Genomic DNA, 12,829 nt, shown 5'->3' with positions numbered 1-12,829 from the left:
AATAGTGGTTAGCCGTTTTATTGGCATTATCTACCTCATGTAAACAAGATGTACAAACCAGGGACGAGAACAAATGTCTTCCTAATTCAGCCTAAGCGTAGAACTGCCACATGTAGTCCCATTCCCACCGATTCCAGTGATAATTTTGTCATTGATTTCAGTGGAAGCAGGCCTTCTAACAGTAACCTCCAGAAACAACATCTTTAAAGAATATTTTTCTCTTCCCTTCAGCTTTAAATCTGCTGTTGGTCTTCAAGGACAGTCATTAGGTAAAATGCTGTAAAAGTGCTTCAAAGGTTAACTCTCCAGGAGAGTGAGTAAAGTGCATTTCCTCTGAATCTCAGGCTACATGTTGCCTTTAAAGAAAGCTGCAGACATGGGAACAGCTCTCCCAGGACCTGTCGGCAGCTGATTTATAGGATGTGCTTTAACTGTCCTCAGAGCTTTGAACTTCAAAGGTGCCTTTGAGCCCCTGCTCTGAAATTGCCCTGCAGGTGGAACAAACTGATAACCTCAGCAGGTAGATGGCACCTGGTCAGACGTCATCTGGGCCATGCAGTTATATGGCTGTGGGTCAGAGGACCATCTGGCAGCTGGTTCAGAACCTCATTTTTCAAGTGGGCTGTAAGCAGCAAAGTAAATTATGGTTGAAAGGGCAACACTTAATTCAGCAGTGAAGCTTTGTGCATGTTTTTATGATGCTAATAATCTTATAAGATCTTAAACCTCTGAGGTTCTACTGCTGTCAGGATCTACACCCACTTTTGCCAAAAGACAAATTCATTACAGCATTTTTGTTGAACTCGAATTCTCACAAATCAACACACCAACTCCCCTTCCCCCAGGAGTTTTCTACTGTTCAAAACCTAATTTCTCTGTGACAGAGTTTGCCAGACCAGCATAGATTTTGAATTCTTGTGTGTTTTCAACTTCTAATAAGCCTTTTTGATGGTAGAAATTGTGTATCTTTGGGTGTTAGAAGCTGTTGTGGGGCAGATGGTCACTTTCCATTCTCATGAAAGACCTGAGTTATGATCCCTCCTCATCAATGGTTATACAGTTGTCCTTCTGAGACATAAAAAACATATCTCTGAAGAACCAAAGCACTCAAGGGGGTAAATAGTGAAGGAGAATCATCTGCATATATCAGTTTGGGCACAGAAGGGGCAGAATGGTGGTAGCAGCATAGATGCACCTGTACCCTAGTTCTTTATATTACAATGCATACTGCATTAGATAGGAATACTGTGGAGAGGAAATGGAATCATCATTCCTCCCCTCTCCTAGTACACCTAACAGTGCACGAGAAAGTCAGATCTTTCCATGAGGCACTGCAGAAAAAAATAGAATATGATAGAACAAGATTTTGGTTCATAGGACAAAGCTGCCCCTAGGCAGTGTTAACTTGTCATACTGACATTTAAATGGCCTAAATCAAGGTGACAGAGATATTAGTGGCATTATGTGAAGAACTGTTCTGTAGGAATGAGTTGTTCTTCAGAACAATTAATTCTCAGCACAGAGAATTAAGCATAAGTGGGTTTAACGTGAGGCTCACATGTCATCATTTTTCCAGGTCTTATTATCTGTGGTGTGACTAATGCAGGATTACTCTTCATCTCTGCTCATGACTAACTTAATTTCTGTCCTGTGTCCCACTGCAGAGCCTTGTTCCAAATTGCCACATAGAGCCTTAATTGCTGCTCTATTTCCCAGAAAAATTGTGCGCATGTAACAGTGTTCACTCTCTCCTTTCCTACCTTGGGAAAGCATCTGCATCTGCAGGTACACCTCATACACATTTCTCAGAGGTGGGTAGGTCAGAGATTCCCCTGCTGGGGAAAACCAGATCTCAAGGAGTTCTGCATACTGGCTTGCTTTTCCCTGCAATTCACTCTACTCCTCTGGTAAAAAGAGGAGTATCCACACTATTTAGGGCTTTCCAGTTTACTACCGCTACCTCTGAAAATAGTCCCTCAGGTTCAGCATCCATGCCTTCTCTGCTGAAAAGAGGCTCAGGCAGAATTTCATCCATCACTGGTGCTGACGGCAGGGGTGAAGTTTCTCCCTGGCAGTGGTACATGCACCAGGGCTGAAAGAGTGTGGGCAGAAGGTACAGCCCACTCTACTCCCTCCTAAACCAGTCTGCAGCCCACCCTGGAGTCCCAGCTCTTGTTCAACTTCAATGGGATTGAGGGCCACCTCTTTCAAAAATTTCCAGCAGCTTTGGTTCAGTCCCTACACACTGATTATTGTTTGAATGGCTTTAGAGGCCTCAAACGAGTCTGGATGATGTACACAATTGTTCATGCATTTAATATGTTGAATAAGAAAGCAGTTGATGTGAGTGAAATTAATCTACAGAAAAACAATGAAGAGATAAAATGATTGATTTAGCTGACTTTTTTTCCCCTTCTACTGTGAGTTTTATTCTCCCCATAGATGCTGCAGAAGCTCTGTTATTAGATGCCAGACTGGTCAAAATTAATAACAAATATGTTATAAGAATCGTCTTTACAACTTTGGGACAGAAGTACCACATGGCTGCTGGACCACTTTCATAAAAATATATTCAGAAGGTATATTTAGAAGAAAGTTTTTGGTTTTTATTAATTTTTTGATAACCTTTGTCTTACTCAGAGTACCTTAAGGATTAAAAAGTATTAACTATGTATATTCCAACACATAAACTCCTGGGTCAAAAAGGAAAAAAAAAAGTAAAAAAAAAAAGTTTTTTAAAAAAAGATTAGAAACATTTCTGCTGCAAAAATATTTGGAGCCCTGATTCAGTCAAATGCTTATTATGCAAGTTTTTAACTTAAACTACTTGAGCAGATATAACATAAATTAATTAAGCTGCCCCAGTATTTACAATCAGGTATGTTAGAAAGCATCTTGGTCATCAGAAGCCTTAGTCAGTCCCTGTTAGCATGTCTGCACTTTCAGAGCATTTTTTTTTTTTTTACAGAAATGCTTTTTAGTTAACTCTATAACATTCAATTCAAAGGGTTCATACCAGATGATGAAATGTACTGATTGTTATTTAATCCCATAATTTCTTGATCAAAGTGCATGTAGAGCTTTTGAAATTCTATCTGAAATATAAGAAAGTTTTTTTTTTCCATCTCAAAATAAATAAATACAATTTTTGCCTGACAAATCACAATTTAAAGGGAGGAAAGGGAAGAAATGGAAAGTGGAACTATTCATGTTACCATTATCTTCTAATTTCAAACAGAAATAACAAATGAATAAATAAATCAACAAAAACAACAATAACAAAAATCAGGCAAACCTTAGTAGGATTTCTCCCTTTTTGTTTGAAAATTAAAATAATTATCTCTTTATCTTGGAAGATTTAGTTTTGTCACTGAATCATATGAGACAATATTCATGCCTAAGGTTAAATCCAAATATCAAGACGTGCAGTACTGAGCTTTTCTGGGCAAAGTAAAGGCAACAGACATAGACAGAGTCTAATGAAATGTTAAAAATGGCAGAATGCAAAGATGATGAGAAAAGAGGTGAAAAATCACATACTGACAGGGACTGTGAGTAGGCGGGTGGTTGAGCTCAGCCTCCAAGTGAGCATGAGTAGAAAGGAGGCTAATTACTTTGATTTGTCTGGCACAGTGCCTGTCTAAGATATTACAGGGTACAAATAAAAGTTGTGATTTGTCCAATCTCCATGAAAATCACACATTTCTAAGTACCAGAGGACTCTGGTTCAGTCGCCAATAGAATAGCTACAGGTTTCAAAAAGGCCATATTTTTTTTAAGGTTGAATTTAACATGGTACAATCTTATAGATTCATAGAATGGTTTGTGTTGGAAAGGACCTTAAACATTGTCTAATTCCAGTCCCTCTGCCGCGGGCAGGAACACCTCCCACCAGACCAGGTTGCTCAAAGCCCCACCCAACCTGGAAGTGAAAACTTCCAGGGATGGGGCATCCACAGCTTCTCTGGGCAACCTCTTCCTTTGCCATAGTATCTTCGTAAGACAAAATTTCTTCCGAATACCTTATCTAAACCTACTCTCTTTTAGTTTAAAGCCATTATCCCTTGTCTTATTGCTACACTCCCTGATGAAGAGTCCCACTTGTGCTTTCCTATAGGTCCCCTTTAGGTACTGGAAGGCTGCTATAAGGTGTCCCTGAAGCCTTCTCTTCACCAGGCTGAACAACACCAACTAATTCAACCTGCCTTCATAGGAGAGGTTCTCCAGCCCTCTGATAATCCTTGTGGTCCTCCTCTGGACCTGGTCCTTCCTATGCTGAGGACTCCAGAGCTGAACATATTACTCCAGGTAGGATCTGACAGGAGTAGAATAGAAGGGGATAATCACCTTCCTCAAATTACTGGTCATGGTTCTTTTGATGCAGCACAGGATACTGATGGTGTTCTGGTTGCAAGAGCACATTGCCAGCTCAGTTTGAATTTTTCATCAACCAAAACCCCCAAGTACTTCTCCTCAGTGCTGCTCTCAATCTACTCATCACCCAGCCTGTATTTGTGATCCAGTTGCAGGACTTTGCATATGACCTTGTTGAACTTCTTGAGGGTTGCACCTCTATAGCCCATCCCTCTGGACATCATCCCTTCCTTCCAACATGTCAATGGCACCACTCAGTTTGGTGTCATCCACAGACTTGATGAAGTTGAACTCAATCCAACTTGTGCACCTTCATTTTCCTGAGACGGTCTTGAACTTGATCTTCTACAGTGGACAGTTCTTTATTCTTGTAGTCCCTGCCTTTCCCTTCTGTGACTAGTGCATTGTAGCTAGAGCACTTGCTGGTGAAGACTGAGGAAAAAAAGTCCTTCTAATCTCTGTAGGCCACAATTTTCTGCTAAAGTTTAGCCAGGAGCTCTTTGTTCATTCATGAGAAACTTCTAGTGTTTTTGCCTGACTTCCTCTTTGTTGGGATGCATTGCTCCTGAGTTGGAGGAGGTGATCCTTGAATATTAATGAGCTTTCTTGGTCTCCTCTTCCTTCCTGGGCTTTATTCCATAGTATTCTACCAAGTAGATGCCTGAAGACGCCAAAGTCTGCTCTCCCAAAATGTAGAGTAGTGAGTTTGTTGTGTGCCCTCCTTGCTGTCTGTCCTACGGATCTGGAACACTACTATTTCATCACTGCTGAAGCCAAGGCTGCCCTTGAGCTTCACATTCCCCACCAGCCCCTCCTTCTTGGTGAGAATGAAGTCCAGCATAGCACCTCTCCTCATTGGCTCCACTGTCACTTGGAGAAACAGGGATTGCATCAATGCAGTCCAGGAACCTCCTGGATTGCCTATGAGCTGCTGTGCTTTCACTCCAATAGATAGTGTCCCTTCAACTCCAGGGTGGTTGAAGTCTCCAATGAGGACCAGGGCTTGTGAATATGAGCCTGCTAATATCTGTCTGTAGAGGGCATCATCAACTTGGTCTTCCTGCTCAGGTGGCCTGTAGTAGATATTCTCTGCAAGGTCATGTGTCCCTACCCTCCTTACAATCCTAACCCATATTCTTGATCAACTCCTCATCCAGCCACAGATAGGGCTCCATGCACTCCAGATATGATTGGAGTAAATATTGTTGGTGTAGCTTCAATTTTGTCAACATTGACATAGATGATGATATCCTCTCCTTTGCTTTTCTTTTCTAAAGAGCCTTAAAGTATTCTTCCCTTTCAACATTTCACTCATGGGAGCTGTCCACAATGTCTCCAAGATGTTCATAATATCATAGTGGTGCACACATGTGCACATCTCCATGCTTATAGCATGGAGAATAAGCAAGAGGAGTTACCTCTTGTATCTCTTAACAAGAGTTACCTCTTGTTTATTCTCCATGCTATAAGCATTTGCTTAAGGCATTTAAGTGGGGCCTTGTGTTTCCATTTAAGTCATTTGTTGTTCTTGTTATTTCTCATACAACACTGACTTTTTTTTTTTTAATTTTGAAAAGATATTTTAAAATAACTGCAGGATTCAAGTATCGGTGCTTTATTATTATTATTATTTTTTTATTATTATTTTTTTAAATCTGATTACATGGGCAAAAAAAAAAACAAGATCAAATCCCATTTCTGCCACAGGTATCATGTGCTGATAGACACATAACATACAGGCTAGTATGTCTGACATTCAGATGTGTATCATATATAAGCATGACTGATACATGATGCATTTTCCCATAAAACTCCCTTTCTATCTCTTTGGATTGTAGGCAGTTTAGGAAGGGAATACTAGATCATTTAGACTGCCTAGTTGCTGTGATATAACAACATATTACAAATTTGCTACCTTGCTTAGAAATCAATAGATAAATGATCTGGGTCTTTATGGAAATGTACAAATTTTTTTGTTTGTAAAAGTTAGTACTGTACACAATGAGATGTAGGTATAAAACTTTTTTTTGTGAGAAAGAAAGATAATTGTTTCAAAAAGAACTATAAAGAAAATTTTATCACCTGCAGAAACCAAAAATGTGATTCATAAAGAGAGGCATATAGAAAAAAAAAAAAAAAACAAAAACAAAGCTATCAAAGAATTATTACCTTGTCACATGTTCCCTGGGGACTTCTTAGACTTCCTTAGGTATTTTTCTGATAACAAATTCTTTCTGTGATCACAAATGAACACAAATCTGTTATGTGTTGTGCTCCCAGCCCCCAAGCCCCCCCAAATGGAGAGCCTTATATTTTAGGCTGAAAATTCAGATATGTTTACTTAATTCTGAATGTCGTATGGGTCTTTCCTATAAAATGGTATTCTTCAGTTCTGTCATATGAAAAGGATTCTGGACAAAATAAATGACATGAATGAGAACATGAAGTAGTTAAATTATAATTCTCATAAGTAGTCACAGCACCACCACCAGCAGTTTTATCAGACTTTCTTAGACAGAAGTGGCTCGCATAGTTCAACAGACCAAAATTTTGAACTGAAGTGGGTTAATATAAGAAAAAATGCTCCATATGATTTGTCTTAGAGGGAAATTGAAAACTCACATAAGAAACTTATTTTCACAAGAAACTGTTTAGCTATCTGCTTTAAAGGTAATTTGAAAAAAATATATCTTTAAGATACTTGCATTTTCAGGTATGCATAGTCTCACTTTAAACAGTAGAATTCAAGTTGATAATTAAAATTTCTGTATGCATAAACCCAAGACCTTTTCAGACTTAATGTATATCAGAGCAGCCACTCTTCGAGAAGTTAGAGTCCCAGCTCTGCTAGAATGCAAGTGGCTCTTCTTTACCCAGTTGGAGGCAATTGGTTCAAATATTAATATGGTTGCACAGTGTTTTTCTTTCAAATGGTCATTTTAAAAGAATCTTTATAACTAATTTTATTTTCTGGGACACAGCAGACTGAGGCCTTTGATTCCTTCTTTATTTAGTCTGCTTGGATGATACGATGCAGCTACAATGCTATGGGATAAAGTCTGTTTCGATTCAGGTCAGCAGGACTTCAGAGTAAACTGGAACAGATGGAAGTTATCTCTAAGTCATTTACAGAAGGTTCAAACTCTCAATAAAAGGTCAGCATTAATTTCTTTTTATCTTTGCATAATGCATTAAATATATGCAAAGGAGAATCTGATTGGAAATTGTGTGGTATTGTAGTGCTATATCTGAGAGAGGAACAGGAAATGGTGGCATATGTCTTCAGGTATATGTGTTTGAACCAACAAGTTCAAAAAAAAAAAAAAAAAATTGAAAGATGAAAAGATGATCAGGGATCCAGTACATACATAGAGTGGGTTTCCTTACATTCTCATTACAAGTGTCTGCAGATATGGTTTGTGGTTTTAGTTCACAATAGACAGCAGGTGTTCTGCCATCCACTTCTTAGCATGAAGCTAAAATATTGTAAGAGATTAGGGCAAGTCAGATTTGTGAGCTTCCCAGCACATACAGTTCACACCGTTCTTTGAAGGAAAGGCTCATCTCAACAGATCTTGTGTCACTTGCACTGTTTATGTATGGACCATGAAAATGTGATCCCCGAGAAAGAAAATATAAGACGGTAAAGATTCTGTTAAATGCTCTTGTTCTATATAGTGAAGACTCACTGCAACATGGTTCCTTCTCTTTTGTCTTTGCCTTTGTCATTGCGTTCACCTTCTTATTCTCTCTCTTCTCCTAAATGGTTCTTGAACTCCCTGCATATGACCTCTGAAGAGGAACTGCAGTTTGGGTTGAAGACCTGATGTATATGCAATGCACTGCAGTAGATACATTATGATCCCAAAGCCTTTTCAAGCAGCAAATATCAGTCTGAGAGCCATGCTAGCCTATAAACACTGGAAATTAATGGCATGACAGCCTCAGGAAACAGTACTTCAGATGTATAAGTGCCTCATGGGAGGAACTCATTACTTGGAGTTACAGTAAATTGCTACTGAAAGAATACTGGAGGAGCTGCAGAAGCTTCTCACACTTCATAAGCTTGATCTTGTCAATTTCAAGGGCTAAGTGAATTTTGGCATGATAAAATGCTAGAAGCTGTGGCCATCTGAAAAGACTTGGGGTTACAGGCTTGTTACATCAATTTGTGGCAATAGTGCTACACAGTATGCACAGAAGCAGCCGGCATGTTTATTATTATTATTATTATTATTATTATTATTATTATTATTATTATTATTATTATCATCATCATCATCATCATCATCATCATCATCATCATCATCATCATTATTATTATTATTATTATTATTATTAGTGTGTGTGTGTGTTTTATGTTTGAAGTCTCTGCTACTGATGTTTTAGACTGCTTTTGTATATATGTGAGAGGGTGGGAGTTTGACAAAAGGGTGGGTCAGAAAGGTTATAGTCCAGACTTTGTATTGACTTATATTTTGTGGCTTCTAGCAGATCCAGTGCTTTTGAATAGGTGTAAATCAAGGAAGAAGCCTAGCTTGAACTGCTAATTGCTTTGCTGTACCAGAAGTGATTTCCACTTCCATTTTTGAAAGAGTTATTTTTTCCTGTCTTGCATCATTGCTCAGTGTCATAACAGCAAAGATACATATCCTGAAACCACCTTAGCCTAAGGTGTGATCTCGATAAGCTTTTGTAAAGTAAGATTGGCTCCAGTCAGATATTAAAATATCATAATGACAAAACAAGTCTCATATATAACACCAGATTAGACACAATTCTTTATGCTGAGCCAAAGTTCCCTCTGTTGCACAGCACTGTTTCTTTCCTTTGTTGTAGGTTTTTTTTTTTTTTTTCATTAGAATAGTCTCTCTCAGTTATGGGTATGCAAATCCAGAACTGCAGTTGTTCCAGAGCTGATGGCAAATTCAACTGTACCTTTTCTAATGTATGACTGACTGATGAAGAAATTATATGTTTACCCTATGCTGATTTATTAATATGCATAGGGTCTTGTCATTTGGTGTGGTTGTAATACTGGTGGAAAACAAGGTAGTTCTGTTCTTTTATATAGAATCACAGAATCACAGAATCGTCTGGGTTGGAAGAGACCTCCAGGATCACCTAGTCCAACCTCTGACCTAACACTAACAAGTCCTTTACTAACCCATATCACTAAGCTCAACATCTAAACATCTTTTAAAGACCTCCAGGGATGGTGATTCCACCACTTCCCTGGGCAGCCCATTCCAATGCCTCACAACCCTCTCAGTAAATAAGTTTTTCCTAATATCCAACCTAAAACACCCCTGGCGCAACTTTAGCCCGTTCCCCCTTGTCCTGTCACCAGGCATGTGGGAAAATAGACCAATCCCCACCTCACTACAGCCTCCTTTAAGGTACCTGTACAGAGCAATAAGGTCGCCCCTGAGCCTCCTTTTCTCCAGGCTGAGCAATCCCAGCTCCCTCAGCCGCTCCTCGTAAGACTTGTTCTCCAGACCCCTCACCAGCTTCGTCGCCCTTCTCTGGACTCTCTCGAGCACCTCCATGTCCTTCTTGTAGTGAGGGGCCCAAAACTGAACACAGTACTTGAGGTGCAGCCTCACCAGAGCTGAGTACAGGGGGACAATCACTTCCCTAGACCTGCTGGCCACACTGCTTCTTATGCAAGCCAGGATGCTGTTGGCTTTCTTGGCCACCTGAGCACACTGCTGGCTCATATTCAGCCAACTATCAACCAATACTTCCAGGTCTTTTTCTGCCAGGCAGCTCTCCAACCACTCATCTCCTAGCCTGTAGCTCTGCTTGGGGTTGTTGTGCCCCAGGTGCAGGACCTGGCACTTGGCCTTGTTGAACTTCATGCAGTTGACCTCAGCCCATCGGTGCAGCCTATCCAGATCCTCCTGCAGAGCCTTCCTACCCTCAAGCAGATCGACACATGCACCTAACTTGGTGTCATCTGCAAACTTACTGAGGGTGCACTCGATGCCCTCATCCAGATCATTGATAAAGATATTAAAGAGGACTGGCCCCAGTATTGAGCCCTGGGGAACGCCACTAGTGCCCAGCCTCCAACTGGATTTGACTCCATTCACCACGACTGTTTGGGCCCAGCTACCCAGCCAGTTTTTAACCCAACGAAGCATATGCCAGTCCAAGCCACGAGCAGCCAGTTTCTTGAGGATAATGTTGTGGGGAATGGTGTCAAAAGCCTTACTGAAATCAAGGTAGACCACATCCACAGCCTTTCTCTTATCCACCAAGCACGTTACTTGTCATAGAAGATCAGGTTCATCAAGCAGGACCTGCTTTTCATAAACTCATGCTGACTGGGCCTGATCGCCTGCTTGCCCTGCAAGTGCCGTGTGATGACACTCAAGATAATCTGCTCCATGAGCTTCCCTGGCACTGAGGTCAAACTAACAGGCCTGTAGTTCCCCAGGTCTACCCTCCGGCCCTTCTTGTAGATGGGCATCACGTTTGCTAGCCACCAGTTGACTGGAACCTCCCTTGATAGCCAGGACTGCCGCTAAATTATGGAAAGCAGCTTGGCCAGCGCCTCTGCCAGTTCTCTCAGTACCCTCAGGTGGATCCCATCTAGTCCCATCGACTTGCATACATCCAAGTACCGTAGCAGGTCGCCAACCATTCCTTCATGGATAGTGAGGGCCACATTCTGCTCCCCATCCCCTTCCACCAGCTCAGGGTACTGGGTATCCAGAGAACACCCGGTATTGCTGCTAAAAACTGAGGCAAAGAAGGCATTAAGCACCTCTGCCTTTTCCTCATCTTTTGTAACTAGGTTTCCCCCCGCATCCAGTAAAGCATGGAGATTCTCCTTAGTCCTCTGTTTTGTGTTGATGTATTTGTAAAAAGATTTTTTGTTGTCTTTAACGGCAGTAGCCAGATTGAGCTCCAGATGAGCTTTGGGCTTTCTAATTTTGTCCCTGCACAGCCTCACAACATCCTTATAGTCCTCCTCAGTGGCTCACCCTTTTTTCCAAAGATTATAAACCCTCTTTTCTCTCCTAAGCTCAAGGTGCAACTCTCTGTTGAGCCAGGCCGGTCTTCTTCCACGCCGGCTCGTCTTTGGGCACGTGGGGACAGACAGCTCCTGTGCCATTAAGATTTCCTTCTTGAAGAGAAGGGTAGGGTCAGGTTGACAAACAGGGCCCTCTGTTCCCCTGAGTTGCCTACAGCGATTACCCTTCTTTCTGTCCTGGTGGAGGCAGTCTTGAGGCATGGAGTCAACTTCATCGCCCTAGGCCTCCTCCTGGGTACACTTTCTACCTTTTCCTCAGCTACCCGTCTCTCAAGCTCCAGGGCCTCAAACCTGTTCCGTAAGGGCACCTGGGAGGGTGGGGCCGGTAGGGAGGGGCATCACCTGCGAGGTCGAGCAGGGACCTGTCTCCATTCCTCCTCAACTCCCAGGTCCCCTCCCTCTGCCTGACGGCGACAGGGCAGGGGGTCCACCCCCATTTGGGATGCCTCTCCTTGAGGCCCTGCAGGGAGTCACTCCACCAGTCTATCTCCTGCTCACACTCCCTGATGGCCCTCAACCTCTCCACCTCCTCCTTGAGCCCTGCCACCAGGCGGACCAGTTCATCCACCTGCTCACACCTCACACACACGGTGTCTCCGCCGCCCTCAGAGGGCAGCAACAGGCTCAGGCACTCCCTGCATCCAGAGACCTGAATGGCCGCATTGCTGAGCGGGCAGTCAGTCAGTCTGGGTGGTTACAGACTTCCTAGGGAGAGCTCTCTGCCTGGTGTAGACCATTGCGGCCTAGCGTCTCGTCAGCCTCCCTCGCGAGGGCTGTGGGGCCCTGGTGGCTCCCTTGGCTGCCTCAAGTGGGCTCGATGCCGGAAAAAAAGCCCTGCCAGTCCCGATCTCCCGCTCCACGGCAGAACGCATCTGCCCGAGCCGATCACCATGGCAAGAGGGGTGCTCATATGAAGTGTTGCTTTGCTTGACTGCTTGATGTTAAAGATATTTGTTGTAGGGAACAACAGAAGTAAATAATGCATTAGTAAAATTTCAAATTGACTTGTAAAAAAAAAAAGGGGAAAACATATTAAACAGAAGATTTCATAAACCCAGCATATTCTGACAGATTTGTGATTAAATTTGAATTAAGCTGTTGCTAAATTGGCAAAATACTAACCTACACCTTTCCCAGTCACTATGCTGCCATTTAAATTGTTTTGGCCTAGGCAAAATGCAGTCTTAGTACAAGCAGTAATGGGCAAGATTTTCTGACATATGGAAATGCAAGTACAAGGCTATAAACCTGCTTTCACCCTTACGAATGAAAATAATACCCACAAATATTCAGAGATACATGGAATTTTGGTGTGTTAATATTTAGTGCACATTGTTGTTTGCTCTTCTCCTTTTAACAGGTTTCTACTTCTGAGTGAATAACTCAAGTGATAACAGTGCCCTTGAAAATCTT

The sequence above is a fragment of the Aythya fuligula genome, chromosome 1 (genome assembly GCF_009819795.1).
Source record: "Aythya fuligula isolate bAytFul2 chromosome 1, bAytFul2.pri, whole genome shotgun sequence".
Taxonomy (NCBI): domain Eukaryota; kingdom Metazoa; phylum Chordata; class Aves; order Anseriformes; family Anatidae; genus Aythya; species Aythya fuligula.
This window is presented reverse-complemented; position numbering follows the sequence as displayed.